The sequence below is a fragment of the Lissotriton vulgaris genome, chromosome 8, assembly GCF_964263255.1.
Source record: "Lissotriton vulgaris chromosome 8, aLisVul1.2, whole genome shotgun sequence".
Lineage (NCBI taxonomy): Eukaryota > Metazoa > Chordata > Amphibia > Caudata > Salamandridae > Lissotriton > Lissotriton vulgaris.
Genome location: NC_141696.1, coordinates 1531285034 through 1531303448, shown reverse-complemented (window position 1 = coordinate 1531303448; position 18415 = coordinate 1531285034). Strand labels below are relative to the sequence as shown.

Sequence of the window (18415 nt, the reverse complement as noted above, 5' to 3'; positions counted from 1 at the left end):
TGCGGAATGATACAGGACTCCTTAAAACATATCTCTACCATATGAGGTTAAAAATCCAGGTCCTGCATCTATTTTGTTAAATGGTTTAAATTAAAGTATGAAGACCACAGCTGTAAGCAGGCCGCAATATCTCAGTTGGGAGAGTGTTAGACTGAAGATCTAAAGGTCCCTGGTTCAATCCTGGGTTTTGGCACAGTTGAGAGGTTCCTTGCTTCTAACAAAATAGGTCTTGGAATCAGCTGTAGTACTTTTTTCTCTATTAACATTTTTATCAACTGATCTACAAAATGATCAATTCAACATAGACTTTGCTTTCTGTCCTCCTTTTAAACTTTCTTCCACCTATCTTGCCTTCAGGTTTGACTATGAATGTTTTCCATTTCGTCCTTTTTTGTAAAGTAAACTCTTGTCTGCATCACATTCCACTTCCCCTTGAACACAGATGTCAGTAGTCAGATGACATTGCTTACCTACTCATGCCAAATATATCTGGGTAATATAGTGCTAGTCCATTCAGAGTTAAAAAAACAACTACCTAACCTGGATCCCAAAAATGCTATTTACCCATTGCACCAGTTAACTGGGGAATGATACAGGACTCCTTAAAACATATCTCTACCATATGAGGTTAAAAATCTAGGTCCTGCATCTATTTTGTTAAATGGTTCAAATTAAAGTATGAAGACCCCAGCTATCAGAAGGCCGAAATAGCTCAGTTGGGAGAGCGTTAGACTGAAGATCTAAAGGTCCCTGGTTCAATCCTGGGTTTCGGCACAGTTGAGAGGTTCCTTGCTTCTAACAAAATAGGTCTTGGAATCAGCTGTAGTTCTTTTTCTCTATTCATCAAATTTTTTCCAACTGATCTACAACACAATCAATTTAACATAGACTTTGCTTTATGTCCTCCTTCTAAACTTGCTTCCACCTCTCTTACCTTCAGGTTTGACAATGAATATTTCCCATTTCATGCTTTTTTGTAAAGTAAACTCTTGTCTGCATTACCTTCCACTTCCCCTTGAACACAGATGTCAGTAGTCAGATGACATTGCTTACCTACTCATGCCAAATATATCTGGGTAATATAGTGCTAGTCCATTCAGAGTTAAAAAAAAACTACCTAACCTGGATCCCAAAAATGCTATTTACCCATTGCACCAGTTAATTGCGGAATGATACAGGACTCCTTAAAACATATCTCTACCATATGAGGTTAAAAATCCAGGTCCTGCATCTATTTTGTTAAATGGTTTAAATTAAAGTATGAAGACCACAGCTATAAGCAGGCCGAAATAGCTCAGTTGGGAGAGCGTTAGACTGAACATCTAAAGGTCCCTGGTTCAATCCCGGGTTTTGGCACAGTTGAGAGGTTCCTTGCTTCTAACAAAATAGGTCTTGGAATCAGCTGTAGTACTTTTTCTCTATTCATCAAATTTTTTCCAACTGATCTACAACACAATCAATTTAACATAGACTTTGCTTTATGTCCTCCTTCTAAACTTGCTTCCACCTCTCTTACCTTCAGGTTTGACAATGAATATTTCCCATTTCATGCTTTTTTGTAAAGTAAACCTTTGTCTGCATTACCTTCCACTTCCCCTTGAACACAGATGTCAGTAGTCAGATGACATTGCTTACCTACTCATGCCAAATATATCTGGGTAATATAGTGCTAGTCCATTCAGAGTTAAGAAAACAACTACCTAACCTGGATCCCAAAAATGCTATTTGCCCATTGCACCAGTTAATTGCGGAATGATACAGGACTCCTTAAAACATATCTCTACCATATGAGGTTAAAAATCCAGGTCCTGCATCTATTTTGTTAAATGGTTTAAATTAAAGTATGAAGACCACAGCTGTAAGCAGGCCGCAATATCTCAGTTGGGAGAGTGTTAGACTGAAGATCTAAAGGTCCCTGGTTCAATCCTGGGTTTCGGCACAGTTGAGAGGTTCCTTGCTTCTAACAAAATAGGTCTTGGAATCAGCTGTAGTACTTTTTTCTCTATCAACATTTTTATCAACTGATCTACAAAATGATCAATTCAACATAGACTTTGCTTTCTGTCCTCCTTTTAAACTTTCTTCCACCTATCTTGCCTTCAGGTTTGACAATGAATGTTTCCCATTTCGTCCTTTTTTGTAAAGTAAACTCTTGTCTGCATCACATTCCACTTCCCCTTGAACACAGATGTCAGTAGTCAGATGACATTGCTTACCTACTCATGCCAAATATATCTAGGTTATATAGTGCTAGTCCATTCAGAGTTAAAAAAACAACTACCTAACCTGGATCCCAAAAATGCTATTTACCCATTGCACCAGTTAACTGGGGAATGATACAGGACTCCTTAAAACATATCTCTACCATATGAGGTTAAAAATCCAGGTCCTGCATCTATTTTGTTAAATGGTTCAAATTAAAGTATGAAGACCCCAGCTATCAGAAGGACGAAATAGCTCAGTTGGGAGAGCGTTAGACTGAAGATCTAAAGGTCCCTGGTTCAATCCCGGGTTTCGGCACAGTTGAGAGGTTCCTTGCTTCTACCAAAATAGGTCTTGGAATCAGCTGTAGTACTTTTTCTCTATTCATCAAATTTTTTCCAACTGATCTACAACACAATCAATTTAACATAGACTTTGCTTTATGTCCTCCTTCTAAACTTGCTTCCACCTCTCTTACCTTCAGGTTTGACAATGAATATTTCCCGTTTCATGCTTTTTTGTAAAGTAAACTCTTGTCTGCATTACCTTCCACTTCCCCTTGAACACAGATGTCAGTAGTCAGATGACATTGCTTACCTACTCATGCCAAATATATCTGCGTAATATAGTGCTAGTCCATTCAGAGTTAAAAAAACAACTACCTAACCTGGATCCCAAAAATGATATTTGCCCATTGCACCAGTTAATTGCGGAATGATACAGGACTCCTTAAAACATATCTCTACCATATGAGGTTAAAAATCCAGGTCCTGCATCTATTTTGTTAAATGGTTTAAATTAAAGTATGAAGACCACAGCTGTAAGCAGGCCGCAATATCTCAGTTGGGAGAGTGTTAGACTGAAGATCTAAAGGTCCCTGGTTCAATCCTGGGTTTTGGCACAGTTGAGAGGTTCCTTGCTTCTAACAAAATAGGTCTTGGAATCAGCTGTAGTACTTTTTTCTCTATTAACATTTTTATCAACTGATCTACAAAATGATCAATTCAACATAGACTTTGCTTTCTGTCCTCCTTTTAAACTTTCTTCCACCTATCTTGCCTTCAGGTTTGACTATGAATGTTTTCCATTTCGTCCTTTTTTGTAAAGTAAACTCTTGTCTGCATCACATTCCACTTCCCCTTGAACACAGATGTCAGTAGTCAGATGACATTGCTTACCTACTCATGCCAAATATATCTGGGTAATATAGTGCTAGTCCATTCAGAGTTAAAAAAACAACTACCTAACCTGGATCCCAAAAATGCTATTTACCCATTGCACCAGTTAACTGGGGAATGATACAGGACTCCTTAAAACATATCTCTACCATATGAGGTTAAAAATCTAGGTCCTGCATCTATTTTGTTAAATGGTTCAAATTAAAGTATGAAGACCCCAGCTATCAGAAGGCCGAAATAGCTCAGTTGGGAGAGTGTTAGACTGAAGATCTAAAGGTCCCTGGTTCAATCCTGGGTTTCGGCACAGTTGAGAGGTTCCTTGCTTCTAACAAAATAGGTCTTGGAATCAGCTGTAGTTCTTTTTCTCTATTCATCAAATTTTTTCCAACTGATCTACAACACAATCAATTTAACATAGACTTTGCTTTATGTCCTCCTTCTAAACTTGCTTCCACCTCTCTTACCTTCAGGTTTGACAATGAATATTTCCCATTTCATGCTTTTTTGTAAAGTAAACTCTTGTCTGCATTACCTTCCACTTCCCCTTGAACACAGATGTCAGTAGTCAGATGACATTGCTTACCTACTCATGCCAAATATATCTGGGTAATATAGTGCTAGTCCATTCAGAGTTAAAAAAAAACTACCTAACCTGGATCCCAAAAATGCTATTTACCCATTGCACCAGTTAATTGCGGAATGATACAGGACTCCTTAAAACATATCTCTACCATATGAGGTTAAAAATCCAGGTCCTGCATCTATTTTGTTAAATGGTTTAAATTAAAGTATGAAGACCACAGCTATAAGCAGGCCGAAATAGCTCAGTTGGGAGAGCGTTAGACTGAAGATCTAAAGGTCCCTGGTTCAATCCCGGGTTTTGGCACAGTTGAGAGGTTCCTTGCTTCTACCAAAATAGGTCTTGGAATCAGCTGTAGTACTTTTTCTCTATTCATCAAATTTTTTCCAACTGATCTACAACACAATCAATTTAACATAGACTTTGCTTTATGTCCTCCTTCTAAACTTGCTTCCACCTCTCTTACCTTCAGGTTTGACAATGAATATTTCCCGTTTCATGCTTTTTTGTAAAGTAAACTCTTGTCTGCATTACCTTCCACTTCCCCTTGAACACAGATGTCAGTAGTCAGATGACATTGCTTACCTACTCATGCCAAATATATCTGGGTAATATAGTGCTAGTCCATTCAGAGTTAAAAAAACAACTACCTAACCTGGATCCCAAAAATGCTATTTGCCCATTGCACCAGTTAATTGCGGAATGATACAGGACTCCTTAAAACATATCTCTACCATATGAGGTTAAAAAGCCAGGTCCTGCATCTATTTTGTTAAATGGTTTAAATTAAAGTATGAAGACAACAGCTATAAGCAGGCCGCAATAGCTCAGTTGGGAGAGCGTTAGACTGAAGATCTACAGGTCCCTGGTTCAATCCCGGGTTTCGGCACAGTTGAGATGTTCCTTGCTTCTAACAAAATAGGTCTTGGAATCAGCTGTAGTACTTTTTTCTCTATCAACATTTTTATCAACTGATCTACAAAATGATCAATTCAACATAGACTTTGCTTTCTTTCCTCCTTTTAAACTTTCTTCCACCTATCTTGCCTTCAGGTTTGACAATGAATGTTTCCCATTTCGTCCTTTTTTGTAAAGTAAACTCTTGTCTGCATCACATTCCACTTCCCCTTGAACACAGATGTCAGTAGTCAGATGACATTGCTTACCTACTCATGCCAAATATATCTAGGTAATATAGTGCTAGTCCATTCAGAGTTAAAACAACAACTACGTAACCTGGATCCCAAAAATGCTATTTACCCATTGCACCAGTTAACTGGGGAATGATACAGGACTCCTTAAAACATATCTCTACCATATGCGGTTAAAAATCCAGGTCCTGCATCTATTTTGTTAAATGGTTCAAATTAAAGTATGAAGACACCAGCTATCAGAAGGCCGAAATAGCTCAGTTGGGAGAGCGTTAGACTGAAGATCTAAAGGTCCCTGGTTCAATCCCGGGTTTCGGCACAGTTGAGAGGTTCCTTGCTTCTAACAAAATAGGTCTTGGAATCAGCTGTAGTACTTTTTCTCTATTCATCAAATTTTTTCCAACTGATCTACAACACAATCAATTTAACATAAACTTTGCTTTATGTCCTCCTTCTAAACTTGCTTCCACCTCTCTTACCTTCAGGTTTGACAATGAATATTTCCCATTTCATGCTTTTTTGTAAAGTAAACTCTTGTCTGCATTACCTTCCACTTCCCCTTGAACACAGATGTCAGTAGTCAGATGACATTGCTTACCTACTCATGCCAAATATATCTAGGTAATATAGTGCTAGTCCATTCAGAGTTAAAAAAACAACTACCTAACCTGGATCCCAAAAATGCTATTTACCCATTGCACCAGTTAACTGGGGAATGATACAGGACTCCTTAAAACATATCTCTACCATATGAGGTTAAAAATCCAGGTCCTGCATCTATTTTGTTAAATGGTTCAAATTAAAGTATGAAGACCCCAGCTATCAGAAGGCCGAAATAGCTCAGTTGGGAGAGCGTTAGACTGAAGATCTAAAGGTCCCTGGTTCAATCCCGGGTTTCGGCACAGTTGAGAGGTTCCTTGCTTCTATGAAATAGTTCTTGGAATCAGCTGTAGTACTTTTTCTCTATTCATCAAATTTGTTCCAACTGATCTACAACACAATCAATTTAACATAGACTTTGCTTTATGTCCTCCTTCTAAACTTGCTTCCACCTCTCTTACCTTCAGGTTTGACAATGAATATTTCCCATTTCATGTTTTTTTGTAAAGTAAACTCTTGTCTGCATTACCTTCCACTTCCCCTTGAACACAGATGTCAGTAGTCAGATGACATTGCTTACCTACTCATGCCAAATATATCTGGGTAATATAGTGCTAGTCCATTCAGAGTTAAAAAAAAACTACCTAACCTGGATCCCAAAAATGCTATTTACCCATTGCACCAGTTAATTGCGGAATGATACAGGACTCCTTAAAACATATCTCTACCATATGAGGTTAAAAATCCAGGTCCTGCATCTATTTTGTTAAATGGTTTAAATTAAAGTATGAAGACCACAGCTATAAGCAGGCCGAAATAGCTCAGTTGGGAGAGCGTTAGACTGAAGATCTAAAGGTCCCTGGTTCAATCCCGGGTTTTGGCACAGTTGAGAGGTTCCTTGCTTCTACCAAAATAGGTCTTGGAATCAGCTGTAGTACTTTTTCTCTATTCATCAAATTTTTTCCAACTGATCTACAACACAATCAATTTAACATAGACTTTGCTTTATGTCCTCCTTCTAAACTTGCTTCCACCTCTCTTACCTTCAGGTTTGACAATGAATATTTCCCGTTTCATGCTTTTTTGTAAAGTAAACTCTTGTCTGCATTACCTTCCACTTCCCCTTGAACACAGATGTCAGTAGTCAGATGACATTGCTTACCTACTCATGCCAAATATATCTGGGTAATATAGTGCTAGTCCATTCAGAGTTAAAAAAACAACTACCTAACCTGGATCCCAAAAATGCTATTTGCCCATTGCACCAGTTAATTGCGGAATGATACAGGACTCCTTAAAACATATCTCTACCATATGAGGTTAAAAAGCCAGGTCCTGCATCTATTTTGTTAAATGGTTTAAATTAAAGTATGAAGACAACAGCTATAAGCAGGCCGCAATAGCTCAGTTGGGAGAGCGTTAGACTGAAGATCTACAGGTCCCTGGTTCAATCCCGGGTTTCGGCACAGTTGAGATGTTCCTTGCTTCTAACAAAATAGGTCTTGGAATCAGCTGTAGTACTTTTTTCTCTATCAACATTTTTATCAACTGATCTACAAAATGATCAATTCAACATAGACTTTGCTTTCTTTCCTCCTTTTAAACTTTCTTCCACCTATCTTGCCTTCAGGTTTGACAATGAATGTTTCCCATTTCGTCCTTTTTTGTAAAGTAAACTCTTGTCTGCATCACATTCCACTTCCCCTTGAACACAGATGTCAGTAGTCAGATGACATTGCTTACCTACTCATGCCAAATATATCTAGGTAATATAGTGCTAGTCCATTCAGAGTTAAAACAACAACTACGTAACCTGGATCCCAAAAATGCTATTTACCCATTGCACCAGTTAACTGGGGAATGATACAGGACTCCTTAAAACATATCTCTACCATATGCGGTTAAAAATCCAGGTCCTGCATCTATTTTGTTAAATGGTTCAAATTAAAGTATGAAGACACCAGCTATCAGAAGGCCGAAATAGCTCAGTTGGGAGAGCGTTAGACTGAAGATCTAAAGGTCCCTGGTTCAATCCCGGGTTTCGGCACAGTTGAGAGGTTCCTTGCTTCTAACAAAATAGGTCTTGGAATCAGCTGTAGTACTTTTTCTCTATTCATCAAATTTTTTCCAACTGATCTACAACACAATCAATTTAACATAAACTTTGCTTTATGTCCTCCTTCTAAACTTGCTTCCACCTCTCTTACCTTCAGGTTTGACAATGAATATTTCCCATTTCATGCTTTTTTGTAAAGTAAACTCTTGTCTGCATTACCTTCCACTTCCCCTTGAACACAGATGTCAGTAGTCAGATGACATTGCTTACCTACTCATGCCAAATATATCTAGGTAATATAGTGCTAGTCCATTCAGAGTTAAAAAAACAACTACCTAACCTGGATCCCAAAAATGCTATTTACCCATTGCACCAGTTAACTGGGGAATGATACAGGACTCCTTAAAACATATCTCTACCATATGAGGTTAAAAATCCAGGTCCTGCATCTATTTTGTTAAATGGTTCAAATTAAAGTATGAAGACCCCAGCTATCAGAAGGCCGAAATAGCTCAGTTGGGAGAGCGTTAGACTGAAGATCTAAAGGTCCCTGGTTCAATCCCGGGTTTCGGCACAGTTGAGAGGTTCCTTGCTTCTATGAAATAGTTCTTGGAATCAGCTGTAGTACTTTTTCTCTATTCATCAAATTTGTTCCAACTGATCTACAACACAATCAATTTAACATAGACTTTGCTTTATGTCCTCCTTCTAAACTTGCTTCCACCTCTCTTACCTTCAGGTTTGACAATGAATATTTCCCATTTCATGTTTTTTTGTAAAGTAAACTCTTGTCTGCATTACCTTCCACTTCCCCTTGAACACAGATGTCAGTAGTCAGATGACATTGCTTACCTACTCATGCCAAATATATCTGGGTAATATAGTGCTAGTCCATTCAGAGTTAAAAAAACAACTACCTAACCTGGATCCCAAAAATGCTATTTACCCATTGCACCAGTTAACTGGGGAATGATACAGGACTCCTTAAAACATATCTCTACCATATGAGGTAAAAATCCAGGTCCTGCATCTATTTTGTTAAATGGTTCAAATTAAAGTATGAAGACACCAGCTATCAGAAGGCCGAAATATCTCAGTTGGGAGAGCGTCAGACTGAAGATCTAAAGGTCCCTGGTTCAATCCCGGGTTTCGTCACAGTTGAGAGGTTCCTTGCTTCTAACAAAATAGGTCTTGGAATCAGCTGTAATACTTTTTCTCTATTCATCAAATTTTTTCCAACTGATCTACAACACAATCAATTTAACATAGACTTTGCTTTATGTCCTCCTTCTAAACTTGCTTCCACCTCTCTTACCTTCAGGTTTGACAATTAATATATCCCATTTCATGCTTTTTTGTAAAGTAAACTCTTGTCTGCATTACCTTCCACTTCCCCTTGAACACAGATGTCAGTAGTCAGATGACATTGCTTACCTACTCATGCCAAATATATCTGGGTAATATAGTGCTAGTCCATTCAGAGTTAAAAAAACAACTACCTAACCTGGATCCCAAAAATGCTATTTACCCATTGCACCAGTTAATTGCGGAATGATACAGGACTCCTTAAAACATATCTCTACCATATGAGGTTAAAAATCCAGGTCCTGCATCTATTTTGTTAAATGGTTTAAATTAAAGTATGAAGACCACAGCTATAAGCAGGCCGCAATAGCTCAGTTGGGAGAGCGTTAGACTGAAGATCTAAAGGTCCCAGGTTCAATCCTGGGTTTCTGCACAGTTGAGAGGTTCCTTGCTTCTAACAAAATAGGTCTTGGAATCAGCTGTAGTACTTTTTTCTCTATCAACATTTTTATCAACTGATCTACAAAATGATCAATTCAACATAGACTTTGCTTTCTGTCCTCCTTTTAAACTTTCTTCCACCTATCTTGCCTTCAGGTTTGACAATGAATGTTTCCCATTTCGTCCTTTTTTGTAAAGTAAACTCTTGTCTGCATCACATTCCACTTCCCCTTGAACACAGATGTCAGTAGTCAGATGACATTGCTTACCTACTCATGCCAAATATATCTAGATAATATAGTGCTAGTCCATTCAGAGTTAAAAAAACAACTACCTAACCTGGATCCCAAAAATGCTATTTACCCATTGCACCAGTTAACTGGGGAATGATACAGGACTCCTTAAAACATATCTCTACCATATGAGGTTAAAAATCCAGGTCCTGCATCTATTTTGTTAAATGGTTCAAATTAAAGTATGAAGACCCCAGCTATCAGAAGGCTGAAATAGCTCAGTTGGGAGAGCGTTAGACTGAAGATCTAAAGGTCCCTGGTTCAATCCCGTGTTTCGGCACAGTTGAGAGGTTCCTTGCTTCTAACAAAATAGGTCTTGGAATCAGCTGTAGTACTTTTTCTCTATTCATCAAATTTTTTCCAACTGATCTACAACACAATCAATTTAACATAAACTTTGCTTTATGTCCTCCTTCTAAACTTGCTTCCACCTCTCTTACCTTCAGGTTTGACAATGAATATTTCCCATTTCATGCTTTTTTGTAAAGTAAACTCTTGTCTGCATTACCTTCCACTTCCCCTTGAACACAGATGTCAGTAGTCAGATGACATTGCTTACCTACTCATGCCAAATATATCTAGGTAATATAGTGCTAGTCCATTCAGAGTTAAAAAAACAACTACCTAACCTGGATCCCAAAAATGCTATTTACCCATTGCACCAGTTAACTGGGGAATGATACAGGACTCCTTAAAACATATCTCTACCATATGAGGTTAAAAATCCAGGTCCTGCATCTATTCTGTTAAATGGTTCAAATTAAAGTATGAAGACCCCAGCTATCAGAAGGCCGAAATAGCTCAGTTGGGAGAGCGTTAGACTGAAGATCTAAAGGTCCCTGGTTCAATCCCGGGTTTCGGCACAGTTGAGAGGTTCCTTGCTTCTAACAAAATAGTTCTTGGAATCAGCTGTAGTACTTTTTCTCTATTCATCAATTTTTTTCCAACTGATCTACAACACAATCAATTTAACATAGACTTTGCTTTATGTCCTCCTTCTAAACTTGCTTCCACCTCTCTTACCTTCAGGTTTGACAATGAATATTTCCCATTTCATGCTTTTTTGTAAAGTAAACTCTTGTCTGCATTACCTTCCACTTCCCCTTGAACACAGATGTCAGTAGTCAGATGACATTGCTTACCTACTCATGCCAAATATATCTGGGTAATATAGTGCTAGTCCATTCAGAGTTAAAAAAAAAACTACCTAACCTGGATCCCAAAAATGCTATTTACCCATTGCACCAGTTAACTGGGGAATGATACAGGACTCCTTAAAACATATCTCTACCATATGAGGTTAAAAATCCAGGTCCTGCATCTATTCTGTTAAATGGTTCAAATTAAAGTATGAAGACCCCAGCTATCAGAAGGCCGAAATAGCTCAGTTGGGAGAGCGTTAGACTGAAGATCTAAAGGTCCCTGGTTCAATCCCGGGTTTCGGCACAGTTGAGAGGTTCCTTGCTTCTAACAAAATAGTTCTTGGAATCAGCTGTAGTTCTTTTTCTCTATTCATCAATTTTTTTCCAACTGATCTACAACACAATCAATTTAACATAGACTTTGCTTTATGTCCTCCTTCTAAACTTGCTTCCACCTCTCTTACCTTCAGGTTTGACAATGAATATTTCCCATTTCATGCTTTTTTGTAAAGTAAACTCTTGTCTGCATTACCTTCCACTTCCCCTTGAACACAGATGTCAGTAGTCAGATGACATTGCTTACCTACTCATGCCAAATATATCTGGGTAATATAGTGCTAGTCCATTCAGAGTTAAAAAAACAACTACCTAACCTGGATCCCAAAAATGCTATTTACCCATTGCACCAGTTAATTGCGGAATGATACAGGACTCCTTAAAACATATCTCTACCATATGAGGTTAAAAATCCAGGTCCTGCATCTATTTTGTTAAATGGTTTAAATTAAAGTATGAAGACCACAGCTAGAAGCAGGCCGAAATAGCTCAGTTGGGAGAGCGTTAGACTGAAGATCTAAAGGTCCCTGGTTCAATCCCGGGTTTCGGCACAGTTGAGAGGTTCCTTGCTTCTAACAAAATAGGTCTTGGAATCAGCTGTAGTACTTTTTCTCTATTCATCAATTTTTTTCCAACTGATCTACAACACAATCAATTTAACATAGACTTTGCTTTATGTCCTCCTTCTAAACTTGCTTCCACCTCTCTTACCTTCAGGTTTGACAATGAATATTTCCCATTTCATGCTTTTTTGTAAAGTAAACTCTTGTCTGCATTACCTTCCACTTCCCCTTGAACACAGATGTCAGTAGTCAGATGACATTGCTTACCTACTCATGCCAAATATATCTGGGTAATATAGTGCTAGTCCATTCAGAGTTAAAAAAACAACTACCTAACCTGGATCCCAAAAATGCTATTTGCCCATTGCACCAGTTAATTGCGGAATGATACAGGACTCCTTAAAACATATCTCTACCATATGAGGTTAGAAATCCAGGTCCTGCATCTATTTTGTTAAATGGTTCAAATTAAAGTATGAAGACCCCAGCTATCAGAAGGCCGAAATAGCTCAGTTGGGAGAGCGTTAGACTGAAGATCTAAAGGTCCCTGGTTCAATCCTGGGTTTCGGCACAGTTGAGAGGTTCCTTGCTTCTAACAAAATAGGTCTTGGAATCAGCTGTAGTTCTTTTTCTCTATTCATCAAATTTTTTCCAACTGATCTACAACACAATCAATTTAACATAGACTTTGCTTTATGTCCTCCTTCTAAACTTGCTTCCACCTCTCTTACCTTCAGGTTTGACAATGAATATTTCCCATTTCATGCTTTTTTGTAAAGTAAACTCTTGTCTGCATTACCTTCCACTTCCCCTTGAACACAGATGTCAGTAGTCAGATGACATTGCTTACCTACTCATGCCAAATATATCTGGGTAATATAGTGCTAGTCCATTCAGAGTTAAAAAAACAACTACCTAACCTGGATCCCAAAAATGCTATTTACCCATTGCACCAGTTAATTGCGGAATGATACAGGACTCCTTAAAACATATCTCTACCATATGAGGTTAAAAATCCAGGTCCTGCATCTATTTTGTTAAATGGTTTAAATTAAAGTATGAAGACCACAGCTATAAGCAGGCCGAAATAGCTCAGTTGGGAGAGCGTTAGACTGAAGATCTAAAGGTCCCTGGTTCAATCCTGGGTTTCGGCACAGTTGAGAGGTTCCTTGCTTCTAACAAAATAGGTCTTGGAATCAGCTGTAGTTCTTTTTCTCTATTCATCAATTTTTTTCCAACTGATCTACAACACAATCAATTTAACATAGACTTTGCTTTATGTCCTCCTTCTAAACTTGCTTCCACCTCTCTTACCTTCAGGTTTGACAATGAATATTTCCCATTTCATGCTTTTTTGTAAAGTAAACTCTTATCTGCATTACCTTCCACTTCCTCTTGAACACAGATGTCAGTAGTCAGATGACATTGCTTACCTACTCATGCCAAATATATCTGGGTAATATAGTGCTAGTCCATTCAGAGTTAAAAAAACAACTACCTAACCTGGATCCCAAAAATGCTATTTACCCATTGCACCAGTTAATTGCGGAATGATGCAGGACTCCTTAAAACATATCTCTACCATATGAGGTTAAAAATCCAGGTCCTGCATCTATTTTGTTAAATGGTTTAAATTAAAGTATGAAGACCACAGCTGTAAGCAGGCCGCAATATCTCAGTTGGGAGAGTGTTAGACTGAAGATCTAAAGGTCCCTGGTTCAATCCTGGGTTTTGGCACAGTTGAGAGGTTCCTTGCTTCTAACAAAATAGGTCTTGGAATCAGCTGTAGTACTTTCTTCTCTATTAACATTTTTATCAACTGATCTACAAAATGATCAATTCAACATAGACTTTGCTTTCTGTCCTCCTTTTAAACTTTCTTCCACCTATCTTGCCTTCAGGTTTGACAATGAATGTTTCCCATTTCGTCCTTTTTTGTAAAGTAAACTCTTGTCTGCATCACATTTCACTTCCCCTTGAACACAGATGTCAGTAGTCAGATGACATTGCTTACCTACTCATGCCAAATATATCTAGGTAATATAGTGCTAGTCCATTCAGAGTTAAAAAACACAACTACCTAACCTGGATCCCAAAAATGCTATTTACCCATTGCACCAGTTAATTGCGGAATGATACAGGACTCCTTAAAACATATATCTACCATATGAGGTTAAAAATCCAGGTCCTGCATCTATTTTGTTAAATGGTTTAAATTAAAGTATGAAGACCCCAGCTATCAGAAGGCCGAAATAGCTCAGTTGGGAGAGCGTTAGACTGAAGATCTAAAGGTCCCTGGTTCAATCCCGGGTTTCGGCTCAGTTGAGAGGTTCCTTGCTTCTAACAAAATGGGTTTTGGAATCAGCTGTAGTACTTTTTCTCTATTCATCAAATTTTTTCCAACTGATCTACAACACAATCAATTTAACATAGACTTTGCTTTATATCCCCCTTCTAAACTTGCTTCCACCTCTCTTACCTTCAGGTTTGACAATGAATATTTCCCATTTCATGCTTTTTTGTAAAGTAAACTCTTGTCTGCATTACCTTCCACTTCCCCTTGAACACAGATGTCAGTAGTCAGATGACATTGCTTACCTACTCATGCATAATATATCTGGGTAATATAGTGCTAGCCCATTCAGAGTTAAAAAAACAACTACCTAACCTGGATCCCAAAAATGCTGTTTACCCATTGCACCAGTTAACTGGGGAATGATACAGGACTCCTTAAAACATATCTCTACCATATGAGGTTAAAAATCCAGGTCCTGCATCTATTTTATTAAATGGTTCAAATTAAAGTATGAAGACCACAGATATCAGCAGGCCGAAATAGCTCATTTGGGAGAGTGTTAGACTGAAGATCTAAAGGTCCCTGGTTCAATCCCGGGTTTCGGCACTGTTGAGAGGTTCTTTGCTTCTAACAAAATAGGTCTTGGAATCAGCTGTAGTCCTTTTTCTGTATTCATCAAATTGTTTACAACTGATCTACAACACAATCAATTTAACATAGACTTTGCTTTCTGTCCTCCTTCTAGACTTGCTTCCACCTCTCTTGCCTTCAGGTTTTACTATGAATGTTTCCCATGTCATGCTTTTTTGTAAAGTAAACTCTTGTCTGCATTACCTTCCACTTCCTCTTGAACACAGATGTCAGTAGTCAGATGACATTGCTTACCTACTCATGCCAAATATATCTGGGTAATATAGTGCTAGTACATTCAGAGTTAAAAAAACAACTACCTAACCTGGATCCCAAAAATGCTATTTACCCATTGCACCAGTTAATTGCGGAATGATACAGGACTCCTTAAAACATATCTCACCATATGAGGTTAAAAATCCAGGTCCTGCATCTATTTTGTTAAATGGTTTAAATTAAACTATGAAGACCACAGCTATAAGCAGGCTGATATAGCTAAGTTGGGAGAGCGTTAGACTGAAGATCTAAAGGTCCCTGGTTCAATCCCGGTTGTCGGCACAGTTGAGAGGTTCCTTGCTTCTAACAAAATAGGTCTTGGAATCAGCTGTAGTACTTTTTTCTCTATCAACATTTTTATCAACTGATCTACAAAATGATCAATTCAACATAGACTTTGCTTTCTGTCCTCCTTTTAAACTTTCTTCCACCTATCTTGCCTTCAGGTTTGACTATGAATGGTTTCCATTTCATCCTTTTTTGTAAAGTAAACTCTTGTCTGCATCACATTCCACTTCCCCTTGAACACAGATGTCAGTAGTCAGATGACATTGCTTACCTACTCATGCCAAATATATCTGGGTAATATAGTGCTAGTCCATTCAGAGTTAAAAAAACAACTACCTAACCTGGATCCCAAAAATGCTATTTACCCATTGCACCTGTTAACTGGGGAATGATACAGGACTCCTTAAAACATATCTCTACCATATGAGGTTAAAAATCCAGGTCCTGCATCTATTTTGTTAAATGGTTCAAATTAAAGTATGAAGACCCCAGCTATCAGAAGGCCGAAATAGCTCAGTTGGGAGAGCGTTAGACTGAAGATTTAAAGGTCCTGGGTTTCGGCACAGTTGAGAGGTTCCTTGCTTCTAACAAAATAGGTCTTGAAATCAGCTGTAGTTCTTTTTCTCTATTCATCAAATTTTTTCCAACTGATCTACAACACAATCAATTTAACATAGACTTTGCTTTATGTCCTCCTTCTAAACTTGCTTCCACCTCTCTTACCTTCAGGTTTGACAATGAATATTTCCCATTTCATGCTTTTTTGTAAAGTAAACTCTTGTCTGCATTACCTTCCACTTCCCCTTGAACACAGATGTCAGTAGTCAGATGACATTGCTTACCTACTCATGCCAAATATATCTGGGTAATATAGTGCTAGTTCATTCAGAGTTAAAAAAACAACTACCTAACCTGGATCCCAAAACTGCTATTTGCCCATTGCACCAGTTAATTGCGGAATGATACAGGACTCCTTAAAACATATCTCTACCATATGAGGTTAAAAAGCCAGGTCCTGCATCTATTTTGTTAAATGGTTTAAATTAAAGTATGAAGACAACAGCTATAAGCAGGCCGCAATAGCTCAGTTGGGAGAGCGTTAGACTGAAGATCTACAGGTCCCTGGTTCAATCCCGGGTTTCGGCACAGTTGAGATGTTCCTTGCTTCTAACAAAATAGGTCTTGGAATCAGCTGTAGTACTTTTTTCTCTATCAACATTTTTATCAACTGATCTACAAAATGATCAATTCAACATAGACTTTGCTTTCTTTCCTCCTTTTAAACTTTCTTCCACCTATCTTGCCTTCAGGTTTGACAATGAATGTTTCCCATTTCGTCCTTTTTTGTAAAGTAAACTCTTGTCTGCATCACATTCCACTTCCCCTTGAACACAGATGTCAGTAGTCAGATGACATTGCTTACCTACTCATGCCAAATATATCTAGGTAATATAGTGCTAGTCCATTCAGAGTTAAAACAACAACTACGTAACCTGGATCCCAAAAATGCTATTTACCCATTGCACCAGTTAACTGGGGAATGATACAGGACTCCTTAAAACATATCTCTACCATATGCGGTTAAAAATCCAGGTCCTGCATCTATTTTGTTAAATGGTTCAAATTAAAGTATGAAGACACTAGCTATGAGAAGGCCGAAATAGCTCAGTTGGGAGAGCGTTAGACTGAAGATCTAAAGGTCCCTGGTTCAATCCCGGGTTTCGGCACAGTTGAGAGGTTCCTTGCTTCTAACAAAATAGGTCTTGGAATCAGCTGTAGTACTTTTTCTCTATTCATCAAATTTTTTCCAACTGATCTACAACACAATCAATTTAACATAAACTTTGCTTTATGTCCTCCTTCTAAACTTGCTTCCACCTCTCTTACCTTCAGGTTTGACAATGAATATTTCCCATTTCATGCTTTTTTGTAAAGTAAACTCTTGTCTGCATTACCTTCCACTTCCCCTTGAACACAGATGTCAGTAGTCAGATGACATTGCTTACCTACTCATGCCAAATATATCTAGGTAATATAGTGCTAGTCCATTCAGAGTTAAAAAAACAACTACCTAACCTGGATCCCAAAAATGCTATTTACCCATTGCACCAGTTAACTGGGGAATGATACAGGACTCCTTAAAACATATCTCTACCATATGAGGTTAAAAATCCAGGTCCTGCATCTATTTTGTTAAATGGTTCAAATTAAAGTATGAAGACCCCAGCTATAAGCAGGCCGCAATAGCTCAGTTGGGAGAGCGTTAGACTGAAGATCTAAAGGTCCCAGGTTCAATCCTGGGTTTCTGCACAGTTGAGAGGTTCCTTGCTTCTAACAAAATAGGTCTTGGAATCAGCTGTAGTACTTTTTTCTCTATCAACATTTTTATCAACTGATCTACAAAATGATCAATTCAACATAGACTTTGCTTTCTGTCCTCCTTTTAAACTTTCTTCCACCTATCTTGCCTTCAGGTTTGACAATGAATGTTTCCCATTTCGTCCTTTTTTGTAAAGTAAACTCTTGTCTGCATCACATTCCACTTCCCCTTGAACACAGATGTCAGTAGTCAGATGACATTGCTTACCTACTCATGCCAAATATATCTAGATAATATAGTGCTAGTCCATTCAGAGTTAAAAAAACAACTACCTAACCTGGATCCCAAAAATGCTATTTACCCATTGCACCAGTTAACTGGGGAATGATACAGGACTCCTTAAAACATATCTCTACCATATGAGGTTAAAAATCCAGGTCCTGCATCTATTTTGTTAAATGGTTCAAATTAAAGTATGAAGACCCCAGCTATCAGAAGGCTGAAATAGCTCAGTTGGGAGAGCGTTAGACTGAAGATCTAAAGGTCCCTGGTTCAATCCCGTGTTTCGGCACAGTTGAGAGGTTCCTTGCTTCTAACAAAATAGGTCTTGGAATCAGCTGTAGTACTTTTTCTCTATTCATCAAATTTTTTCCAACTGATCTACAACACAATCAATTTAACATAAACTTTGCTTTATGTCCTCCTTCTAAACTTGCTTCCACCTCTCTTACCTTCAGGTTTGACAATGAATATTTCCC

At 38.1% G+C, this 18415-nt stretch overlaps 11 non-coding genes across 11 annotated transcripts; all 11 read left to right on the top strand.

Annotated features, from left to right (window-relative positions):
• Positions 1-4193: 4193 nt before the first annotated feature.
• Positions 4194-4266, top strand: TRNAF-GAA (transfer RNA phenylalanine (anticodon GAA)). Its single transcript has one exon. It is a non-coding gene; the product is annotated as a tRNA-Phe (tRNA).
• A 1091-nt stretch (positions 4267-5357) lies between these two features.
• Positions 5358-5430, top strand: TRNAF-GAA (transfer RNA phenylalanine (anticodon GAA)). Its single transcript has one exon. It is a non-coding gene; the product is annotated as a tRNA-Phe (tRNA).
• A 510-nt stretch (positions 5431-5940) lies between these two features.
• Positions 5941-6013, top strand: TRNAF-GAA (transfer RNA phenylalanine (anticodon GAA)). The gene has a single exon. It is a non-coding gene; the product is annotated as a tRNA-Phe (tRNA).
• Positions 6014-6521: 508 nt separating this feature from the next.
• TRNAF-GAA (transfer RNA phenylalanine (anticodon GAA)) lies at positions 6522-6594 on the top strand. The gene has a single exon. It is a non-coding gene; the product is annotated as a tRNA-Phe (tRNA).
• A 1091-nt stretch (positions 6595-7685) lies between these two features.
• TRNAF-GAA (transfer RNA phenylalanine (anticodon GAA)) lies at positions 7686-7758 on the top strand. Its single transcript has one exon. It is a non-coding gene; the product is annotated as a tRNA-Phe (tRNA).
• A 510-nt stretch (positions 7759-8268) lies between these two features.
• TRNAF-GAA (transfer RNA phenylalanine (anticodon GAA)) lies at positions 8269-8341 on the top strand. Its single transcript has one exon. It is a non-coding gene; the product is annotated as a tRNA-Phe (tRNA).
• Positions 8342-10596: 2255 nt separating this feature from the next.
• On the top strand, positions 10597-10669 carry TRNAF-GAA (transfer RNA phenylalanine (anticodon GAA)). Its single transcript has one exon. It is a non-coding gene; the product is annotated as a tRNA-Phe (tRNA).
• A 510-nt stretch (positions 10670-11179) lies between these two features.
• TRNAF-GAA (transfer RNA phenylalanine (anticodon GAA)) lies at positions 11180-11252 on the top strand. The gene has a single exon. It is a non-coding gene; the product is annotated as a tRNA-Phe (tRNA).
• A 510-nt stretch (positions 11253-11762) lies between these two features.
• On the top strand, positions 11763-11835 carry TRNAF-GAA (transfer RNA phenylalanine (anticodon GAA)). Its single transcript has one exon. It is a non-coding gene; the product is annotated as a tRNA-Phe (tRNA).
• Positions 11836-14093: 2258 nt separating this feature from the next.
• TRNAF-GAA (transfer RNA phenylalanine (anticodon GAA)) lies at positions 14094-14166 on the top strand. The gene has a single exon. It is a non-coding gene; the product is annotated as a tRNA-Phe (tRNA).
• A 2825-nt stretch (positions 14167-16991) lies between these two features.
• Positions 16992-17064, top strand: TRNAF-GAA (transfer RNA phenylalanine (anticodon GAA)). Its single transcript has one exon. It is a non-coding gene; the product is annotated as a tRNA-Phe (tRNA).
• The last annotated feature ends 1351 nt before the right edge of the window (positions 17065-18415 follow it).